The 24178-nt window shown below is 35.9% G+C and overlaps 1 protein-coding gene and 1 long non-coding RNA gene across 2 annotated transcripts in view; one reads left to right on the top strand and one right to left on the bottom strand.

Moving 5' to 3' along the window:
- The window catches only part of LOC135213519 (uncharacterized), an 856968-nt gene that overhangs the window by 336386 nt on the left and 496404 nt on the right, over positions 1-24178 (bottom strand). Inside the window, exon 7 of the long non-coding RNA XR_010314152.1 lies at positions 2861-3051. This is a non-coding gene — a long non-coding RNA (uncharacterized LOC135213519). The remainder of the gene's footprint in view (positions 1-2860; positions 3052-24178) is intronic.
- Positions 1-24178, top strand: part of LOC135213518 (homeobox protein araucan-like) — a 196872-nt gene that overhangs the window by 30205 nt on the left and 142489 nt on the right.

The following is a 24178-nucleotide window of genomic DNA, read 5'->3' as shown; positions in this document are numbered from 1 at the left end:
AATCTGGTAATGAGAAATACAATTACAATTATCATTAATACTGGTAAAGTTAACAACGCAATGACTAATATTATCGACCGTAACAGAAGCCGATTCAATTGAAGTAAATACCTTAACAACATCGTTTTAATGAACAAGAGTTGAAATGTGATTTCCTGACGCACATAATCCTCTGAAGAGAAATTAATACTGGTTACGTTTAACACTTGTGTTGAAAATCAATATTAGGACAACAGCTTAACCTTCAGCTCAAATACAGTTTCCTACAACTAAGATCAGTGAGCAGTCGGAGAGAAGTTGTAAACTTGTCAGTAATTAAAGAACATAAACTGAAGAGGGATATTGCAAACTGACGGATTATTAATGAATATATTTATTTGAGTGGTGAGTAAATAATAAAAGGGTTTGAAGAGGGGTTTCCTTTCGAATCTTGCTATGTCACAAATAATGGTAATAGAATTAAAGAGTTACGGACGCTCACTTATACATAGTTCAGCAGTTACTTATTTCTTTATACCAATGTACTCTCAAATAAAAACACACGAATGACTACAGTGCACACACAAACATCGAGAGAGAGAGAGAGAGAAGAGAGAGAGAGAGAGAGAGAGAGAGAGAGAGAGAGAGAATATCCCAACAGCACTCGAAGTTCGACGTAAAAATCACTGGGACACCTGAATATAAATCGAGCAAATAAATGAAAAAGAATGGAAAGAACACAGTTGGCGAGGGATAGAGAATAAAACACACACTATCAGTGATAAATACACCATAAAATCCGATCAGAACGAGGAATAATGCTCGACGAAGGTCCAAACACCATCCAATAAAAGAGGGGAGGAGAGAGAACGATAGAGAAATTTCCCTCTAACTGGCGACTGGGATCGTATGCAAATAGGTGAGTCTCCCCTCCTATATGAAGATTAATGTACACTTGATATGATTTAATGAAATTGACAACTGCGAGAGAGAGAGAGAGAGAGAGAGAGAGAGAGAGAGAGAGAGAGATACCATACCGTTGCATAAAATCCATAATAAGCTATGGGCCTCGCAGTGTTACAGACATTAATACGAAGTATAAATATGATCTAAAATATAGAACAATACAATACCAATAACTAAAGCTGCATATGTTTGTATACATATGAAAACGTTATATCATTGTTTCATATATATTTACAGTATTATTATTCGTACATAAATGCATTAACATTATATATATATTTATATATATATATATACATATATATTATATTTATATATATATATATATATATATAAATATATCCGACGAATAAAGCGCGAGAAATCGGATTTAATTTTCACTAGCTTTTTTAATCTACTGAACATCAGATGGCAAATTGTGTGAATTCCTGAGCCTTTGTTCTACTTAACTAGTGTCCGCTCAGCGTTTTTTCCTTCCGGGACGAGAGGAAAAAAAAGTAACTGAGAAAAAAAAAAAAAGTCTACTCTCAACATCCGACGTTGTTATGACTTAAATGTTAATTAATTTTTCTTTTTTAATTTCGTGCAAATCTCACAGGAAAAATTACATGCATGTATAAACATCCTAATTAAAACACTGACCCTGATATTATTAGTAGTAATTAGACTCGAGTGATATCAAAGCTTCAAAATTCAAATCAACATATTTTAACATGCAGTTAATACATTCATTTAGAAAGAGAACGTTTTTTCCAAATGGAAAATAGGCCTCGACTAGATTACATTCCCTGGCATTAGAGGAATGACGCGCCTAAAATTCCCGGGAACTTCAAGTGACTAAAATATATGAATCTCTAAAACAAAAAAGGCTAAATTTTCAGTTATTCTGGATTCAGAAGAGATCTGAGTGTGCGCTTTTATTTCGCAAGGCCTTCGGAGGCAATGTCGAAGACACATTTTATCAATAAATATGTAAAAATAAGTCACATTAAATCTATTTTTTTTTATTCTTTAGCAGGAATGTCTTCTACTACTACTACTATTACCAGTACTACTTTTACTACTACTACAACAACTACTACTACTACTCTTTTATTATTATTACAATTATTATTAGCGAAATAAACTAGCTTGGAAAAACACAAAATTTGTTTTGTCAGTTTACACTTTTTTAATTGTGGTGATACCGGGATAAACAACTGATTGTACCCTAGACCAAAACCAAATATATAAGCACAGCTAATTTAACACTTTCTCTTTCTATCTCATACACGCAGACATCTTTATGAACCTAATAATATACACTAATTAACAATTTCTACTGTATAATGTATAAATACTAACGTATATATACGAATACGAATTGTTCTGCAGTGTAATCTTTGTCAACTGACATTCATTTTAGAATACTTGTACAAAAAGTTTTAAAAAGAAAAAAGACATAGTAAATGATTATATACCGATATTCATAGTGTAGAATTATTCGCGATAGTGTTTCGGTAAGAAACTCCAAGTTTAACCTTGCCGTCGTCATGGCCGGGGAGTCTCTCATCTAGGTTCGGTACTTGCATTCATGATCCTCTCTTATATTACCACTGTTTTGACAGTAAGGGGCACCAGTTACCAAAGTAGGTAGAATTTACATTACATAGCAGCACGTTTAACCTAACGAGTATATGATTTGGGGAAAAGATTTGACGCACCCGGCCTATCTGCTGTCTGTTTCTTTGTCTCATACTTGCTGTCTATCAGCGCGTATGTACATCATATCATCTCAATTCTGAATAAATTTTTCTTTATAGATATGCGTTAATATTTTCATTTTCTTTCTTTGATAATAATAAAAATATAATAATAATAATAATAATAATAATAATAATAATAATAATAATAATAATAATTTTTCCGCACCTACCTTCTCTCCTTGGCGGGTTCTTAACACGTCTTCTGGGATAAGGTTACTAACTTCATGACCTTTCCAGCCTATTTACATGCGACCCATCACCGCCGCCTAATCACAAGGTTAATAGTTCACTGCTAGTTCAGCGTATTGTTAGACTGGACATAGTGGGTGACCTGGCGACTTAATTCAAGTCTTCCTCAAGACTGAAAAAGAAGAAAACACACAATATTAGAGCGGAATGCGAAAGGGTTAGAGATATGAGGCTTGTACTCACATTTTGATAGTATGAAGGTGCATGAAGGGTGGGTTTATATCCTACACTGAAGTTAGTACTTAAAGAGTACACACACACATTATGACGTTGGTGATTTCTCATAAAAAAATTAAAATCAATCAATGAAAAATAAAAGAGCAGAAATTAAAATTTAAACTAGAAACGATTTTACACTTTAGCTAGCTGTAAACATTAACTGCAATGATTTCTTTAAAAAAAATGGAATCAAAATCATAAAAGAAACTAATAAGAGAATGAAAGATTTCCCAATTTCAAGCACATTTTAAGGATCTGATTAATTGTTTCTATTTACAAACCTTATTTTTTTATGTTCTAACATTTACTATAATCGTAGTCAGTAGATTTTAATACAACCCGATTTATGAATTTGACGAATCCCAGGTTCAGGTGATTATCTGTGGCGTTTTACAATTTCTGGAACAGGGAATTATCACATTACTGCCTCATTACCATCGTTAAGATCATAGTTATGGAGCGAAGATTCTCTCCCTCCACCATCAACTCTCTCTCTCTCTCAAAACCAGTGTATCTCATTTTCAAGACGAATAAAAAGTATGATAATTTTTAGTTCATGTACGTTGGTTTCAAACAATACGGTGTAAACTTTTTGCGATAGCATTACTACTAATAATAATAACTTGTTTGAAATGATAGACAGATCTATTATTCCCCACCCACCCCCCTCCCCTCCCTATCTCTCTCACCGGAACTAGCCCAGGCCCCTGTTCGCGTGTTTATCTCCCATATAAAATAATTTCTGTTGTGATAAAGAGCGGCATACGAGGAGGAGTGGTTATTTTTCATCCTTTATCGTTTATTTATCGAGTTTTATCCTGTATGCATCGTTCCCCGAAGCCGGTTTTCAAGTTGAAGTTGCCGGCGTAGCACTGGTGAGATTGTCAAGGACCGGACGCAGTCTGAGGAAAATATCTTGGTTTATTCATCTGGAAGTTTATGACCGGTATCAACATATTCCATCGTTGTTTTCATTCGTTATCATTTTCGTATGTCTCTGTACTGTTAGGGAATGTACCTATATAAATATTTAACAGGTTTATAATGGAACATTTACAGCCTCTACAGACGCAACCTCCATAAGTTGTCATCTGAAATGTACAGCGCATACAATGAATTTATATAATGTGGGCTTTTGTGTCATCTGGGAAACTTCTGTCATTTTGTTTTTACCCGAGGATACAAGAATATAAAAAATGGCGCCGAAAAATCACCACATCCATGAGTTTTCCAAATAACAGATTGAAACTCTCAATTTTATCAACGAAGTCAGAGGAAATTAGGAAAAACATGGTAAGAAAAAACCTCGTGCAAGAAAAAAGTTGAATGTAAAACAAAGAAAAATAATATATGTATAAACATGAAAAATATGAGTCGTTTACCAGTGGCAACCTCTGAGCTTCATAACAAAGACATATATCATATGCCGCCGCCGTTTCTGGTCCTTCCAACTCTTCCCAAGTTCGTTGGGGGTGGGCGGGGGTGTTGATAGGTGGTCATCACAGAAAGAGGGGGGTGGGGTGTTGTGTGGGGAGGGAGGGAAGGAAACAACGCCTTGTTATAGCCTAATCCTTGATGGAGTATTTTGGAGAACAGAAGTTGGGTGTCGCATAACGCGTCACCCGCGTGTTATCGTCGTGGCGTTTCTGCCCTTAAACCGAACGATAATCGTTCCCGTATTCAATTACATACGCAGATCCGAATCTGATGGGTTCTGGACATGCTACAGACACCAGTTCGCTTGCCTCGACACTTCGCTTCAGGCATAAATGATTCTGACTCGCACGCGGGTATGGTGTCCGCCATGATTAAGATATATGTCTCTATGTCAGGAATATGGCCGGATGAAGAAAAATCTTGTTTCTGCTGAGAAAAACAAAAGTAATTGCTTCTTCTACGCCATTTATTCCTTTTGCTGCAAAGTTATCTGTATTGTATGTATAACATTTGCCCCCAAGAATTTCTGCTTCGCCTACAAGAAAATGGAGAAATAAATCAGTATATAAATGTGATTTCGTCATTTTATCCCTCTCAATTTCTGAAGGTATCAATTTGAAAAAAAAATGTTTTCTTTAAAAATTACTGCCTTGTCAGAAAAAAAACTATTGCTTTCAAGCCACTCCCTCTATTTTAACAAAAATTGTAATAAACATTGATCACAAGGAATTTGAGACCCTTTATTACGGTACACTTCTATTCAACCATAAATATCTCCACTCTACGAATGGAATATATTACAATATACATTGCGTTTATTGCTGCATCTTGTGTTATCGAAACCATACAATTTTTGTTGATTTATCGCAGGTATCCTTAGCTGAAATTGGGATACTTTGTTTGGAATTTGTGTTTGCCAATATTCTTCTTTCTTCTCTTATGTATTATAATAATAATAATAATAATAATAATAATAATAATAATAATAATAATAATAATAATAATAATAATAATGATGATAATAATAATAATGCTCTACAAAATCCGCATAAACACAATACCCCGTCGAAATATTTCCGCTTCTTTTGTTTTTCCTATTTTTCTCATATAATCAACATATTGATATGCAATTCGGTTTGTTTCATATAAATGAGTGTTCATCTTAAAACAATATTAATAATCATTGCTTACTACTTTATAGGTATACAGTCAATTAGTGTCGACATATTTTCACACTTGTTGGTATACAAGATAAAATATAAATAAGGAAAAACTTTGATTCAATGAATTAACGTGGTATAACGTGGCCGGCACTCAGCGGCCCTGAATCTTGTCAATATATACATATATATATATATATATATATTATATATATATATATATATTTGAAAAACTATATATTGAGGGCTAGCAGGGTCAAGCTGTCAATATTAGGTTGTCTTTCTTGTGCTTTGATACTTATCATCATAAAGCTATATAATTATACGTATATGTTTACGTATTAGATTCAGAAAATCAATATTAGTTGACAGATAGAAACTGGAGCTATTGACGTCACTAAAGATTTGTGGCACTAAAAAAAAATGAGATATATAAAGTTTTGATGAAACCCGCTTAGATAACTAAAGGAGTAAAGGAAATTCAGGATTAATTTATATAATTATTAATCTTAACTTTTCCCGAGGTTAAAAGAAGCATTCAAACGAAACATGAATGAGAGTCTTGAAAATACTAGTACATAAGAGCTGTTGGTATGTTGACGTCCTTTGCCGCGGTAAACCGCCATTATAGTGTACTCATGCATACTGTACCCTAGCTTCAGGGATATGTTCATTGGGGAATAAAAGCTATTTTTTACGTAGTATATGAACATTTTACCATTCATTTTATTCTTCCTAAATCTTTCTTCCATTTGCTATGCTTGGTCTATAGAAGTGTATTCACAAATAACAACAGTAGCAATAAATATGGACATTAGAGCAATCTTTCCTACCACACGAGAGGTCTCCGGTTTGACTCATGAGAAAGGAAGCGCCTCTGCTTACCTAAACTTTGATTATGGTATATGGCACCAGGGCTAAAATTTGGTTTGGGCAAGCAACTTTGCCCTTACCCAATTATAGCCTTCCCCTTCCAGAAAAAAAAAAAATCATAAATGGTATAAACCGGTCTAACCCCTTCTGACGCCATCCCCACTAGTGGAGAAGTCGTTTGGTGGAGAGAGAGAGAGAGAGAGAGAGAGAGAGAGAGAGAGAGAGAGAGAGAGAGAGAGAGAGAGTTGAGTTGAATATAAAATTTAGGCCAAAGGCCAAGCACTGGGAAAAATGAGGTCATTCAGCGCTGAAATGGAAATTGACAGTACAAGGTTTGAAAGGTGTAACAAGATGAAAACCTCGCAGTTGCACTATGAATTAAGTGTTAGGAGAGGGTGGAAAGTGAGATGAGGAGAGCAAATGAAAGGAGGTACAGTAAAAGGAACGAAAGTGGCTGCAGCTAGGGGCCGAAGGCACGCTGCAAAGAACCTTAAGTAATGCTTACAGTGTACCGCATGAGGTCCACTGACGGCACTATCCCCCTACGAGAACAGAGAGACACACAGAGAGAGAGATTCTCTAGTTTCTTGTCCTGTCTCTTCCTTGATAGTCGATATCCAAAATAGGAAAAGTAGGTAAAACCATAAGAGAGGATATCTAAATTAGGAAAAGTGGGTAAAACCATAAGAGAGAGAGAGAGAGAGAGAGAGAGAGAGAGAGAGAGAGAGAGAGAGAGAGAGAGAGCATTCGTCCTACCAACTGTGACAAGATTCGCGGCATATCAGTGGTATTGTCGGCAACTTAAACTGATATTTTGTTTGCAATTTGAGACGTAAGCGCAACTCTGCTTACTTCACATAAAATATATCAGTAATAACATAAGTAAAACTTACGTGCATTAAACCAAAGATTTTCAAAACTGCTCTTTCAAATCATCTAAAATAAACTTATGAAAATGTAGTTAATATTTATAAATATATATATATATATATATATATATATATATATATATATATATATATATATATATATATATATATTATATATATACTACTGAATTATGATGCCATATGATACTCCGGGGCCGACGATGGCAAGTTCGAACTCAGATAACTCAGATTTCATTACTCAGTGATATGCGTACTAGATGTTGCATAATAATCCCCAGCTGGCCTTCCAAAAGCAAGCAGACGTAAAGTTATCTTTGCCTGAGCATCGAGAGGGTAAGTAACGTTTGAAGGGCCGGGACTTGCCGTCCGACCCTCATATATCATCGTCATTTTGGACGGTATGAGTACAGTGACACATATATACATGTATTTATTATATATGTAATTATATTCATAAAAATATATAATACACACATCATATATACATACATTTATGTGTGTGTGTGTATGTGTATCTGAGTTTTGATATACATATGTGGTGTGACTCGGTCACAACGCACATATCCGCAAACGAATACTCAGACACGAGAATTGCTGGACAGCAGAATTTGACACTGCGAGGAAGAAAAGTTCACATCACCATAAAGATTTTCTTGCAACGACGAATGAGAAGTTTTCCAACAACGATTTAGAGAAAGGCAACACATCTGCGGGGTGAAGAGATGTCGTGAGGGAGGTGGGGGGGGGGGGGGGGGGGGTTGTCAGGGATTGGTCGGTGCATCCCCACATAAACGCAAATACATGCATAATGCTTGTATTTGTTATGCAGAGCGATGACACGTCTTTGCTCTGGTGTCTTTTGGTCCATAAATACGGGCGCATATTTTCAAGTAAGTGCTCCTGCGTGAAACATATTGGATAAGTGCATCAGCAGTTTTATTTCAGAGGAACTGTTATATTGATTTCTTATGGGTTGTATATCGTTGAAGAGAGTGATTCTCTCTCTCTCTCTCTCTCTCTTAAAATATCTAATCTGATGTACTTGATGAACTATTACATCTTCGTGGAGGTGAGCATTACCTAGCTTAGGTCCCTTTTTAAACTATACCATAGCTTACAGTTAGATATGGTACTGATCTATCACGTCACTTACTCTTTTCTCTTCCTCACCTCTCTATCCAACCCGCTGTAACCCACAAAAGTCGACTAACATCTGAGCAGTAATTGATTTTTTAGGTCATAGGAGGCTCACTGGTTTTTAAGAACAACTGGGCTATCTTGCTCCTTCCTCGGTGTTGTAAGTCGGGTGGACTGTCCCTTGCACTACAGTACCAGAGAGAGAGAGAGAGAGAGAGAGAGAGAGAGAGAGAGAGAGAGAGAGAGAGAGAACTGAATCATACTCTCAGGCCTCTGAGATTCTCCCCCGAAAGATCTGCATCTGAGCCCCCTTTTAAATCCTAACCAATCGGGTAGAATTTTAAGGTACGACCCACCCACGACTTAACGAATGATCGGCCGTTAAATAAGTCTATTTCGGTGCCGTCCAATTTATGGATGTTTTCCCCGAGATCAATTCTAAGGCGACTTACCCTAAGTGTGTTTGTGTTCCCATGCAAACACTTCGAAGGCGAATATTTGCCCAGCCAGATGGACACCGTTTTCAACTGCGGGTCGTAAAATGTCTCAACACGCCGGGCAATTTATTAAACCCACACGAGCAACCTTGCTGCAACTTGTAACTCCGGCGAGAGGTAAATAAACGCCTTTCGGGAGTGACAGATGATTTGTCAGGAGAAAAATATGGCGAAAGCGCCTCACAGAGTGCGTCAAAATTTTCTGGCAGTCTCGACATATTAATATGTCTACAAGGAACATTACTGTTTGGGAAAAATATCGCTTGAAATGTTTGGACTTCGCTGCTTCAATAAGTCGGTAAATGTACTGATTTAATATACAGGTATATGAAGCAACTCTGGTATATTTTTTTTAATCTATATTTATATAATGCGTAACCCTCACGCATACATGAATATATGATATGATATATAATATGTATATATACGTAAACACATATATACAACATGTATATATATATATATTATATATATATATATATATATATATATATATATATATATGTATATATAGGAAAAAAGGTAATACTTCAGTAGACCCCACTCTATCTTACACGCACCAAAAGATCTGATTTGCTTACATTTTACACAACTATATTATCAAAGTCACTTCCTCCCTCCGTCTCTTAACCGCCGAATGCCGTGCAAGAACTAATGTTACACGATCATAACTTGCCCTTTTTCCCCTTTAGCTTGAAGCTTAGCATGCGTCGCAGAGGCGAGTATTCTTCCTTATAAAACGATGATCAGCGTTGATAAACACTGAGGCAAAGGGGTTACACAAGAAAGTCTTTGACTGAACTCAAACCTGAAAAAAAAACACGATATGTGATCGTACAAACAAGCTTTTCCAAACCCCCGTTCTACTCCTTGGGTCAGAATGAGATTTGGGCAAAGTGGGTTCGGGACAGCGGCAGACGCGATGCTAACTGGGACGGGATCTTGTTGGCTGAGGTAATTTGTCTGATGCTGACAGGGGATCCCGACCCCCAATCCGGGAAAATCGGCAGGACTGGTGGTTCCCATTTGGCTAATTATTTCACATTAGCACTGACCGATATATTGAGCCTTAATTCGAGTGGTTGAGGAGGGGGGAGGGGGAAAGGGAGGGAGGGAGGGAGGGGTGGGGAAGAAAGGACGGAAGTGGGATTGAGGGTGCTAGTGGGCGTGGAAGCCACTGGGACGTTATTCTCTAAAAAAAAATAATAAAATAACTAACAATTGAATATAAGAGTACCCTACAGTCACTCTGTAGAAGGTACCGAAGGTTCTCTTCAGCATTTCTTTACATCTCGTGGAAAGCTTTTCCCTTTTACTTTTCATTCTTTGCTGTCGGTTCCCTCCTACTAAGCTGTCAAAATCTTTTAATTTTGCCTTTCTCAGATTTTCTCACCTCATTTAAGAACAAACTCTCGGCTAAGTGGCCTCGTTGTTAATAATAATAATAATAATAATAATAATAATAATAATAATAATAATAATAATAATAATAATAATAATAATAATAATAATACGGTAACTCATGATATTGAATTGTTTAAACTGATTCATTTATATACTATATTATATATATAATCATATATAATAATAATAATAATAATAATAATACTAATACGGTAATTCATGATATGAATTGTTTAAACTCCTTTCAATATATATATATATCTATATTATATATATATATATATATATATATATATATATATATATAATATATATATATAATATATATATATACTATATATATATATATATATATATATATATATATATATATATACATATATATGATGAATATATATATCATATATATATAATATAATATATATATATTAATGATGCAATATATATACATATTATCTATATATATATTATATATATATATTAATATATATATATATATATATAGATATATTATGATGAATTGTCTTACTAAAACTTTAGGTTAAAAGCTAACAAAACATGAAAAGAATAGCCAATACAAAACTAAAAAGAATCACAGAAATAAGATAACAAAAAAACCTCAAACATAAAAATAATGTGTACAAACTACCACACACAATGTAAAATGTCTAACGATCCACTATGAAATCACACGATAGCTAGTTGAATACCGAACGAGTTGTTGTGCAGTTCCGGTTTCATCTTCTTAATAACCAGTGACTGAAATTAGAAGGTCCAGTCTATTTAAACAAAAGAGAGTACTTATCCAGGTCGGTTGAAAGGTAACATATTATATACTATATATATATATATATATATATATATATATATATATATATATATATATATATACATATATATAATTTTGTAATCATATAAGTATGCTAAAACGCCGACTCTCATTTGTGTTTGCATTAGGTTACACTGTCACCGGGAGATTTCTTAATGACCAGCTATCAATCAAGACATAGGTAATTTTCAAGCATATGCGAACTTTCAGAGACATCTTTGTGTTTTGTCATTAAATATGCTAATGTTTCATTACTTCAGAATTAGGTAACACGAATGTGTTGATATATCTCTGCCAGAAATCCAAACACAAGATGTATATATAGTACCTAACGTTGACTGCCATGTAACCATAATAGAAGAAGAATCACCGGTGAATAATAGATCTGTTTAGTTCAGACATTATCGAAGCTGATTATTATTTTTAGAAATACAATCGCTCTCTCTCTCTCTCTCTCTCTCTCTCTCTCTCTCGTGATACATATGGCTAACATGATCTTAAGTGATTTCAACCCATACTAAGCGGGTTGCGCCCGGCCGAATATTTTTTCTTTCCATTTGACTATAGTTTTTAGTTTTCTGTAAAAGAAAACTATTGAGATAGCTTTGTCTGTCCGCCGGCACTTTTTAGTTTGTTTGTTTGTATGGTGTTTTTACTTTGCATGGAGTCAGTGGTAATTCAGCAACGGGACCGTAGGCTTTACGTGACTTCCGAACCACGTCGAGTGAACTTCTATCACCAGAAATGCACATCTCTAACACTTCATTGGAATGCCCGAGAACCGAACTTGCAGCCACCGAGGTGGCAGGTAAAGACCATACCAACCACGCCACTGTGGCGCTCGCACTTTTCTAACCGCCCTCAAATCTTAAAAACTACTGAGGCTAGAGGGCTGCAAATTGGTATGTTGATCATCCTCTATCCCCACCAATCATCAAACATACCAAATTGCAGCCTTCTAGCCTGAGCAATTTTGATTTGATTTAAGGTCAATGTTAGCTATATCCGTATGTCTGGCAACAATATAGAACAGGCCACCATCGGGCCGTGGTTAAGGTTCTAAGGGCCGCGGCTCATATAGCATTACACCGAGACCACCGAAAGATGAATCTATTTTCGGTACCTTAATTATACACTGTACAGAAAACTCGATTGCGCCGAAGAAACTTCGGCTCATGTTTAACTTGTTCGTATTCATTCCGAAACATCTATATTAATGTCTTTCTTTCACCATCACCAAGTTATTTATCTCAGAGCCTGAATAGTTACCGCCCCTCCCTCCCATTCCGCGTATATATATATAGCCACCCCACCAACCCAACTGATCCCCACCACAGAGGCTAATAACCCATAGATCAATAAAGCAATAACCAAAAATACTCGGGGAGGTAAATTTCGGAGTGGTGGCGGCCGTAAATACAGGCGAGACACCTTGGCCCTCCTTCCCTTCTCACCTCTTCAAATAGCCCTGGGGCATTATAATTACCTGTGGCCTCACCGGTACACTGGTGGTCCGCAACCCACAGGACGCTCTGGGACTAATGACTTATCATTCACAAAACTACGGTATAGTAGATGCTGCCGGCGCTGCCTTCCCTTAGTCTTGGGGAATGGACGTTTTGTTCTAGATAAAAATTATGTATTCCTCCTTTGCCGACTTCGAGTTATGATTTCGTTTTGTGGGTTAACGTTGCTTCATCTCACTGCCGTTCCTGGGCTTGGATCCAACCAAGAAAGGAAAATCTTTTTCTCCTATTTATTAGTGTGAGGAAACGAAAAATGCAAAAAGCCATCGTGGCAATTAATATATACATCTGTGGTTAAGGTGTCAAGTATATTCCATTCATTATGTCTGATAAAATCGGGGTTTGGGTTTTGTGAATCAATGACGTATCTTAAACGTAGGAAAACTCTAAATTTATCGTTTGTTTTGTAACATCACTCGCCTCATAACAGAAATCACTAACTTAAGAGCATTGTTTTCACTTATCGTTTATAATAACCAACAATTTCTTCTTGGCCACAGTAATCTTAATCACGAATTAGTCATCTACTGATTCTTGACCTCAGATTTTCGATTCCTTATTCCCTATTTTACTCATGAAACTGAAACAAAAAATATATAGGAAAATTGGGCCTTCTACACATTCACATCTTAGATTATCTTTTTACGTTATTACGGTTCCATATATAGAATATAAAAACCGAATATTCTTAGTCAACAGTTCCAAAGCGCCTGTTAATTCTAATTGATTCCATGTATCAAGAGTCAACTAAATGAAGAAATAAGCAATTCTGTTTTTCATGACTCCTTGTGTCGAGGTCTCCAACCTAAAGAAGAAATAAACTGAGTTCAACGTAGAATATTTAAGAAAATGTCTTATGCTTCACGTCCCCGATGCACGACCAACGACGGTATTTGTGTCACCGTTGAATCTAATATAACATCTGCAGCTGCTGTGGCGGGCCAATTTGGAGTGTCGTCAACCTGTTTACATAAGCGAATTCGATGTTGACATGTTATTGCATGTACATTTTCGATTGCTGGGCTTTGAGCTCGAGTGGGACCGAAGAGAAACAGTTGCGATGCCGAGTGGCAGTCGAGCGAAGAAAGTGAGAGAGACGAAAAGTCAAGTTCTGAATTCTGATTAGACAGAATAGGATCAATTGCCAGAGAAAACCATAATCAGGTGATAAAAAAGTTTGGTCATTTGCGTCACTTATAATTGCGATGTGAAGCAAGCGCGGCTTTTGGGTTGCCGACCTCCTAGATTTTCCTTTCTTCTTTTATAAGCACGAAGGACGACGGCATGGCAATGACACTATCTTACATGTACCAGTAGAAGTTTTTTTTTTTTTTTTTCTAGAGCAAAGGCCAAGAAAAAAACAACAACGGTGCACATTAACCGGGAGGAAAGTTAGGACAAGTATATGGTTCAGGCTAATTGGATTCCGTGGCAGATTTCAAATAATAAGTCTTACCTTACAGAATAACATGGCCAATTTTTATCACATGAAACGCGTAAGTTTTTAAATATAAAAAGACCTGTTTTATTTTTTTTTTACCCTGGAGAAATCTCAAATATGGGAAAGACCTGTTACCATAGGGATAACTTAATCTAACGACGAAAAAATAATGTATGCACTATAATTTTTATGAATTGCATCACTGGGGTGGCATCTATCTCTTCCTCCATAAATATGCAAACATACACATAAATAAATATACACATACACACACACACACACACACACACACATATATATATATATATATATATATATATATATATATATATATATATATATAATAATTTCTCTTAATTTCTTGGTTTCTTCACACGTTCTGTTACGCTTGTCACTTTAATGCCTAAGGTTCAAAGTGAAGAAGAGAAATAGTAAAGAAAACTATGATGCCCATAGCAGGATTCGAACTCGCATTCGGTATAACAGAACGACGTCGCGTTAACTTACCTGACCACAAAGAAGGGTTAATGAGACGTCATTATTTATTTCTTTCACTTGTATTTTGAGGCTTTGAAGTGACAGGCATATCCAAGAAGTGCGAACAAATCGAGAAGCTACGAGGATATTAAGGTTATCACAATTACATAGGTATCCGATAAAAGTAGTGATCACCAGATGTTAATATATGAGTACATACTATATTAATATATGTACAATTATATATATATATATATATATATATATATATATATATAGATATATATATATATATATATATATATATATTAATCCAAACTGGTCTTATCTGTATGAGCAAATGAAAGTACATCATAGTTCTCTCTCTCTCTCTCTCTCTCTCTCTCTCTCTCTCTCTCTCTCTCTCTCTCTCTCAGGACCGGAAGCACCCTTCTCCCCATCACTTAACCATGCGGTTAATTCCTCCACACCTGGACTAACATGAAACCAGGCCTCCAATTGACACATTTTCAATTTTGCGGTCGGGATATTATTAGTATTAGTCCAAGATTTACGGCGTTCCGCCTGGAAGCTGCACAAGTTATAATTCGGCTCCGCTTGATAGTTATAACGGCCTCTAATTATATCGATGATCTATATTGAGTGTCTGGCAATCCCGCCAAGGATACGCATTGTCAGTTGGGACGCTGTCCCGTCCGAGGGACGGATTTTGTTGCCAAGAACGATTACTTTTTCTCCAGCGGAGGGAGGATGATAATTATGATAATGATAACTACTATTATCACTGTTATTATTATAATTTCTTTCTATTATTAATATCCTTCACCAGACGACCAGAGAGAGAGAGAGAGAGAGAGAGAGAGACGAGCGTGAGAGATGAGCGGAGAATTGAGTTAGAGAGTAGACGATATTGATCGATACTTAAGTTTACAAGTATATTGCTATTTATATTGTTAGAGTCCATATAATAATTAATGAAAATGAAATTTATGTTATATTAATTATTATTAATATAATATTGATATTATTATTATTATTATTATTATTAATTATTATATTATATTCATAAATATTTGCTTATTAACCTGAAAATCGAATTCAATATACCTTCGGAATAATTTAAGCTCCTTTTAAAAGGAATTATGATTATCAACTGCTTGTGTTCCAGTCAGGATTCGGCAAAAGCACTTATCAATTACATTTCCCCCTGGTTGGATGTTACTCCCAAGGTATAGTGAATTCGATAGTAAGTGACATTGTGGCTTAATGTCTTGTGTGTAAAAAATTGTCATTCATTTGTAACTGACGAAAACTTCACATATACATGTACTACACTATATATATATATATATATATATATATATATATATATATATATATATATATATATATATATATATATATATATATATATATATATACACACATATAAATATATGAGAGATTGCTGGACGAAAACAGTCCTTATAGAATAAGCAGACCCATTATTATCTATTTATTAAGTAACATTACCTGTCGTCATAACAGCAACGGTCATAAATTCCGTAAGACCACTGAAACAGTTTGATGATATTGGGCAGTACCTCGCCTGAGGGTGGGCATCTGCACCTTTGAAGTATATAAATGTGAATGTAATTACATGAAGTATTTCGATGAGAATGCAGTTACATCAAACGCAATATTCTGTTGTGAATGCAATTACATGATATGAAGAATTCCGAGATGAGGGCAATTACATTATATGACGCATACTGATGCGAATGCACGTACATTATTCGAGGTACTCTGATGTGAATGAACTTCCGTCATATGAAGTGCTCTGATGTGAAAGTCTTTACTACAACAACAATAATAATAATTATAATAGTAATACTTTTAAAGTGTTAAATATTCTTCAAGCAATTTGAGTTCTTATCGGCAGGGTAGCTCAAATCATTGGGTATTTTTCAAGTACATTAAATAAAACGTACGTAGATATCACCGTAGAACTACATACATACATACATACATATACAATAAACTTCTGTCTGGGAACAGAAATGGCTCCATGTTTTCTCCCATGACATTATAATCATAAGGCATTAGATGAAAGAAACCAGTTTTTTAAAGGAACCTGTCTTGGGCGTACAAAGCATAATCAGCCTGTAGCGTAATACGCATAGACCAACTTACACAAATCAAACCGTTGTTTCTCTTCGCTTTAATATCGTAGTGTCAATTTTTCAATGCCAGCGAACAGTCAGTACACTTGTTTTTGGTTATAATTTGAATAGTTTTCGTACAATATGGAAACATACTGCAGGGTTTCTCATGACCTTAGAAAAAGAACCATTAGGTAAAAAAAAAAATTCAGTAATTGCTCCATTACTCCGTACAAAAAAAAAATTATTTTCACTATTTTGTTCATTATTAAAATATCATTGTATTATCTACCTAACAAATGGTTTAATAACAATACCCAACGACAAAAAGGTACAAACATCGCATTGTTTATTAGCATTAGGAGAGAGAGAGAGAGAGAGAGAGAGAGAGAGAGAGAGAGAAACGATACCAAGGGGGAAATACGATCTGCCTTAAATTTCTTACGAGCAATAGCGACTCGCGCATACATTAAAAAGTCGGCGATTATTCCGTCAACAACGAGACCAGTGTTGATCGTAAACACCCCATTATGGAGACATTAAACCATGCGCACTCCATGCGCGCCAAAAAGAAATCTCTGATATTCGGTATCAATACTAATAACAAGAAAAAAAATTAGGAGATATTACTATTTCTCCTAGTAATGATACTACTATCAATAATAACAACAAATTTACCAATACAGATATACAATCGAAGAGTTAAAACATGTTTAAATCACTGACCCCATTTAGAATAATAATAATGATACAAGTAATAAACGAGTTATGCATTCTAAAATAATATTTCAAATTTACACGCACACATGCACACGCATTATATACATACACACACACACACACACACACACACACACACACACACACACACACACATATATATATATATATATATATATATATATATATATATATATATATATATATAATTGTTTGTGTACATAATTTCGAGTCATCAGCAGATTTGAAGTTAAAACCCAGTGAACTGAATTTTAACAGCTTTCGCTCCTTTAACCTAAATACCTAATATCTTTCTTACGCAGTCTTTAGGTCGTTAACAACCGTGCACTAAAATCGTAAATTTACAGTCGTCTCTCTCTCTCTCTCTCTCTCCCTCTCCAGCTGAACTCGGTTACATTCTGTTATATGAACTGTAGTTGAATCGGCCATATTTGCTTTCTCTCTCTCTCTCTCTCTCTCTCTCTCTCTCTCTCTCTCTCAATAATGGGAGTATACACACACACACACACACACACACACACACACATATATATTATATATATATATATATATATATATATATACGTATATATAAATATTGTATGTATTTATTATACTGCATATTATATATATATATATATATTATATATCCCTATATATAGATATAATAATATATCTATATAATATATTTATATAAACAAAAGGCCACCTGGTTCCGGAACAGCCATGTCTCTTGTCTCTGAGGTTTTTGAGTATGTTCACGAGCGTGGTGATGAGACCAGTTAGAATATGTTGTTCAGAATGGTTTTGTATGTGGGTTCAAACAAAAACCCTTTTGCATACTGGTAAAGAGTTTTCTACAGCTAATGGTGCTTTTAACCGAACGAAAAAGTGGATGAGCAGATAGTCGGCGGGCACATGTTTACAGGTAAATATATGGATTGGTGGACGAAATGTTTTATAGCTATGTGAAATGATGTGGCATTAGTCGTGAAAAAAACCATTAGAGAGAGAGAGAGAGAGGAGAGAGAGAGAGAGAGAGAGAGAGAGAGAGAGAGAGAGAGAGAGTTAGTTCGTACTTGTATGTACATGAACCACTCACGCAATTAAGTTCTAATATACACATTTGCGTACTTTTGCTGAATACACACTCAATTTATGCCTGTAAAAGATTGTGCGAATGATTGCGTTATGTACTTGAATAAGTTTCCTTTTAAAACATTTCCCCTCATCTAGTATTCTTATAGTTGTTTTCAAGATTACAATCTCTTGCGCCAGTCATATCCTGCTAGCGTTTTACCTCTGCTATCTATAGTATAAGATATCATTGTTTTGTATTTTAACTTGAGTCTACTATTCGTTCGACGACTAAAATGTTTTGTGTATTGTTAGAACATATACGTCAGAAATGGCAAGTAGAACACCTGACCAATACCACAATGCGCATCTCGTTTTCACAGCAGACTTTGTTTCAACATGGTTCTATTTATCTCCACGATTGGCATTTTGTCTCCACATGTGTATAAATTGATATAATTTTTTCATTTCAATAAGATATCGGATAATTTTCTTTCTATGTGACTGGCTTTAGAACAAAAAATCTCTACTTGTTTGTGCATTTTTTCTCTAGGATAAAGGCGACTGGCATGAGGTCGGGGTTAGTGTTATTCTTGTTCTTGGGGATCTTCACCATTGGCTTTAGAAGCAAGAGCCCGTGGCAGCTTAAGGTTGGCTTAATCTAAAACAAGCAAACAACATAAAACTAGTCATCTTCATCAATCAATCAATCAACAAATATAATTTATACAATCAACCGCTTTCCCTCTACTTTTGTAACAGTGCCCTCCTTACGTATCCCTTTTTTCCGGCATGATCGCCATCTTTAGTTGGTCTTTATTTGAATTTCCCTCTATTATCCTACATCTCCTTGGCCCAGTTTATCATCCCGAGTCGATTTCCCCTATGGCCTCAGGTAGCCAGGCCCCTGGGGAGCAGGCCAACAATTAAAGGTCAATTAAAATTCATTATACTCCAGTCACCCCCAATTAGACCACCATGAGCGTGGGAGAAGCTCCATTCTGAGGGCAAAAATTAGTCGCCATCCTCCTCTCCCCCCCAACCCCCTTCCCACCCCCTCATCCGCACTCTCCTTTCTTTTCTTCCACCTCTGTCTCCTCTCTTTCTCATTATCTCCCCCCGGCCCATGAAAGAAAGGAAAAAGATATCGGTTTAATAGTCTCCTTTTTCCTATGGGTCTTCTTAGGAGCAATTAGTACGGCTTTTTTTTATAAATTCAATCCCACATCATTTTTTTTTTTAAATATAAAACTTCACTCCCTTTCAATTATCCGAACGTGCAGACATATTTCTCTAATGAAATATTCCTTTACTACTTCGTCACGATATTGTGTCGTTAAAAATGCAAAAGAAGGTGATGAATATGCAACTGTAAAGACAAAAATTTTTCGAGATGTAGACCTACGAAAATGATCCAGGACGGCCAAACCGTTTTCGGAATTGATCATTATTTCATCTAGCTGTCAAAATTTATTCTAAAGTCCATAAAATATATGCCCAGGGAATTGGTTTCTCCAAAACAAGTACCAGTTTCCGTCCAATATCAGATATGAATTTTCAGAACCGAATATAAATATTTTCCCTCAACAGACAGTGGCATGGTCTCTACAAGGTATCCCAATTTACAGAAGCCGGCGTACATATTATATAGTTGGCCTGGGCCGGGACGGAATTTTTTGACTGGGAGGTGAGACATTTGACAAGGGGCTCGTCACTGCCAACACTGCGCCACGCTAGGAGCCACAGGGTCCGAATATAGGAGTCTTTTCTTTGCTAGGATCAAGTTGGGCTTTGGGTTGGACAAAACTGCAAATTTTGCGCTTTGATGAACTGGAAGTTGGACAGGCGATCCATTGCCCTTACATAACCAAAACCCGGAGAAAACACGAATGTATGGGAGAAAGAAAAAGCAAGTAAGTAAAAAAAGGAAGTATGGCAGTAACAAAAAACAAAGTATATGAAGCGAGGCGGTAAAAATTTCAGCTTAACCACAATGTAGGTAGTAAGGATAACAGTTCATCAATCTTTTTTTAGTATTTTGTTTAACATTTCATTAAAACTTTACCTATAACACACTTTAACAGTCAATTTTCATAATGTACACAAGCAAAGCCGATTTGAATCCAATTGCCTTACCTCCGTGTTAGTTCTATAGAAAAGGAATATATCACTAACTACTGTCAATACTTTAATGTACTGCAACAAATTCTCAACATGAAATTGCTATCCAGATCTGTTTTTATTTGATAAAATTACGAACTATATTATCAATAAAGTGATCCTGGATCAAGTTTTATTTTCTTTCATAATTTCCTCTTCTGGGTCCTCTGAATTCTAATCAGGAATAACAAGATTTGAAATGTCCAAATAATCTATTTGCCTTCAGCACCGGCTAGGTATCAACCACCAATATAATTTCACTAATTAATCCCCCGAACAAGGTAGGAAAAATCGCAATTAAAAATGCATATAAACAAAATAAACGACAGAGCCTGAAAGTCGGCTAATTTAATCTTCACGTATTCATAATGAAAAATAGTCCCCCAAGCTTCCATTCACTTATTTGTAAATATTTGGTACTTATTCCGGCCATAAAATATGATTTAACAAGCTGTTAATGAGCGGTTTCTTGTCGGGCTGGAAGGCATCGGTAAATGAGGATTGATTTATTCCAAACGATGTGAAATTATTTTGCGATGGGTCCACTTCCAGAGTTCCACTTTGAATTTCAGAGTTTTGGGAGGTAATATTGCAGAGAGGAGTAATGTATATCTTTTCTTTTTAGCAAAATGAGAGGGAAAATGTTGAAATGACAAACTTTTTCATGCACTTTTAAGTATGTTACAGTAGAGGGTTGATATATTTTATACCACCATGTGTCAAAATTAATATTTTTCTGTGAAAGTATGTAGTACGTAATTTGATATCTGCTTTTGTAAAGTTCGACTTCTTGGCGACTTTGTAAGGCAAGATTCTTTCGATTACACTGTTTTAACAAAACTTTGTGGTCGTGATAAAAAACAAAAATGTAATATCAAAACAATCATACTCAGGTCGTAATATACAATTACCAAATATTTATGTAAAATCGTGTTTCAAAAAGCAAACATTTTAAACGTTGACTGACCAAACAAAATTACGTAACGTCTAACTGCCAGTGCTTGTAGTTATATTTCGAGTACGGACCTACGCGTACTTCGATTTTTTCTCCTCTCTCTCTTTTCTCTTTTGATCTTTTTTTCGGTCTTGCTTACCAACACTCACGTATAACACTGCTCACCCTTTGCCCTTTTCACTTCCTGGCCCTAAAAATCAAGTACAGTCCCATACCCTGAATACCATTTCATTCGAGATGTCTTTTCGTTCCGACTGCCCGGCCCAAAGAACTTAAAAATGGTGACGTGTTTCGCGAAGAATAGAAATAGTACTGGTTCACATATTCGTCAGCAGAAGCAAAATAAAGGAAAACTTGCTTAGTTTTCTTATATTCCAGCTTTTATTTGGTTGTGCGTTTGTTATTGTTATCAACTGCTTTTTATTTTGCACATTCCTGATTTTGTTTGATGTTGTTATTATGAAATAGCTTTATCAAGAGAAGTGAGACGCATTAACAGCTGGGAATATTCATGGCTGGACTGAATGACCGTTTTTAAAGGTGGAAGCTGGCAGACGGCAGAGATAAAGAAAGTTGAGCAGCTTGGTAGAAAGCGAACAAAGAGAGTGGACAATGTATTGTTTTAAAATGTGCCTCGTAAGGCTCACTGTAGGTTTTACTTTTTCCCCAACGAGGCGTATCTATTATAGCGATAGTTATTTTAACAACTATTTCCCGTTGTCTCTGTTGAATTTAAATCACAAAAATTATCTAAAAAATCATAAGATACAATAATTATTCTCATAAACATCTTTTTTCCTAAATTTCAATGAATTTCCACCTTGCAAGAGGCGAAACATTGCTTTTTCTAGTGTAAGGACACTTATTATCTTTTAAAATTTTCTTTCTGGCCTGGGCAAGATCAGGACAGACTGTTGAAAATAACTTTGTCCTGGAATTAAAATATCACGAAATGAAGCTCCCAAAATCAGTAAATAGTAAAATTCATAAACAATAGAATATAATTATCAATGTTTCTCCCACCAAAGTTTGATATGACCTGAAGAAATTTTGGCAATCAAGCCAAGAACTGGGGCTGTTTCGGCCATTCAGCACTTTTAATACAGTGAACGCAAGGAAGGAAAAGCTGCAAGACTGAAGAAAGGAAGCAGGGGAAGCGATAAAGGGCGACAAATTCATCTAAGTTCCTCGCTGAACGAGAGGTTTTCGCGCTCGGCTGCCAAACCGGTGGTCCGAAGTTCGATTCCCGGCTCTGCCAACGCGGAATCAGAGGAATTTATTTCTTGTGATAGAAATTCATTTCTCGATATAGTGTGGTTCGGATCCCACAATACGCTGTAGGTCCCGTTGCTAGGTGACCAATTGGTTCCTAGCCAAGTAAAAATATATAATCCTTCGGGCCAGCCCTAGGAGAGCTGTTAATCAGCTCAGTGGTCTGGTAAAACTAAGACACTTAACTTGAGCGCCGAAGGGACAGTGCAGTCACCCTTTGTAATGCATACAGTGTGCCATGTGATAAGCACTGACGGCACTAAGCCCCTACGGGAACAACAATGTTTCAGGTTTTCTGTAGAGTAGAAAAAGATCAATTGCCTGTAGATACTGACAAAACAGCCAATGTGAACCAAGAATAAACCAATTTGGTTCGGCTTCTCTGTCTCTCTTTCGCCGATTCACCCGAAGGTCGTTGTATCGACTTGTTGAATAGCCTTATTAAAATAAAAAATTGAAAACTTAATACTTTCCATCGAGTTACAGTCTGTTTACCGCCAAGAGTACTATCATTCCAGAACGTCAATTGCGCGGACGCATTATATGCACGCACAAAAAATTTCCAGTCGCTCGGGGAATATAACTCACACTGGATGATTTTCTGTCGAAAAAAAAAATACGCAGAGAAGCATTATACACGCTCTGGATATTTCCTCTAGAGAGAGAGAGAGAGAGAGAGAGAGAGAGAGAGAGAGAGAGAGAGAGAGAGAGAGAGAGGCATAAGCATTATACACACTGTAGAAGATTTCAATTTGCGAAAAGTACACGTAAGATGCGTCATACACTACGAATAATTTCCAGTCGAGGAAAAAGTACACGTGAGAATAAAAGCTGCGCAAAATGATAACGATCCAGATACGATCAATCCGCTGCCTGCAGCAATACTATAATAAGAGTAATGATGGCAAGGAAACAAGGCCTAATTGGAATAATAACCATGCCTTCACAAGAAAACAATGCCATTAACAATCATTACGGGATCAGCAAAAAAGGCAAAGAGGCCTACCATTAGGTAGCAACAAAG

The sequence above is a fragment of the Macrobrachium nipponense genome, chromosome 43 (genome assembly GCF_015104395.2).
Source record: "Macrobrachium nipponense isolate FS-2020 chromosome 43, ASM1510439v2, whole genome shotgun sequence".
NCBI classification, from domain to species: Eukaryota; Metazoa; Arthropoda; class Malacostraca; order Decapoda; family Palaemonidae; genus Macrobrachium; species Macrobrachium nipponense.
Note: the sequence above shows the minus strand (reverse complement) of the source record. Positions and strands in the feature narration are given on the sequence as shown.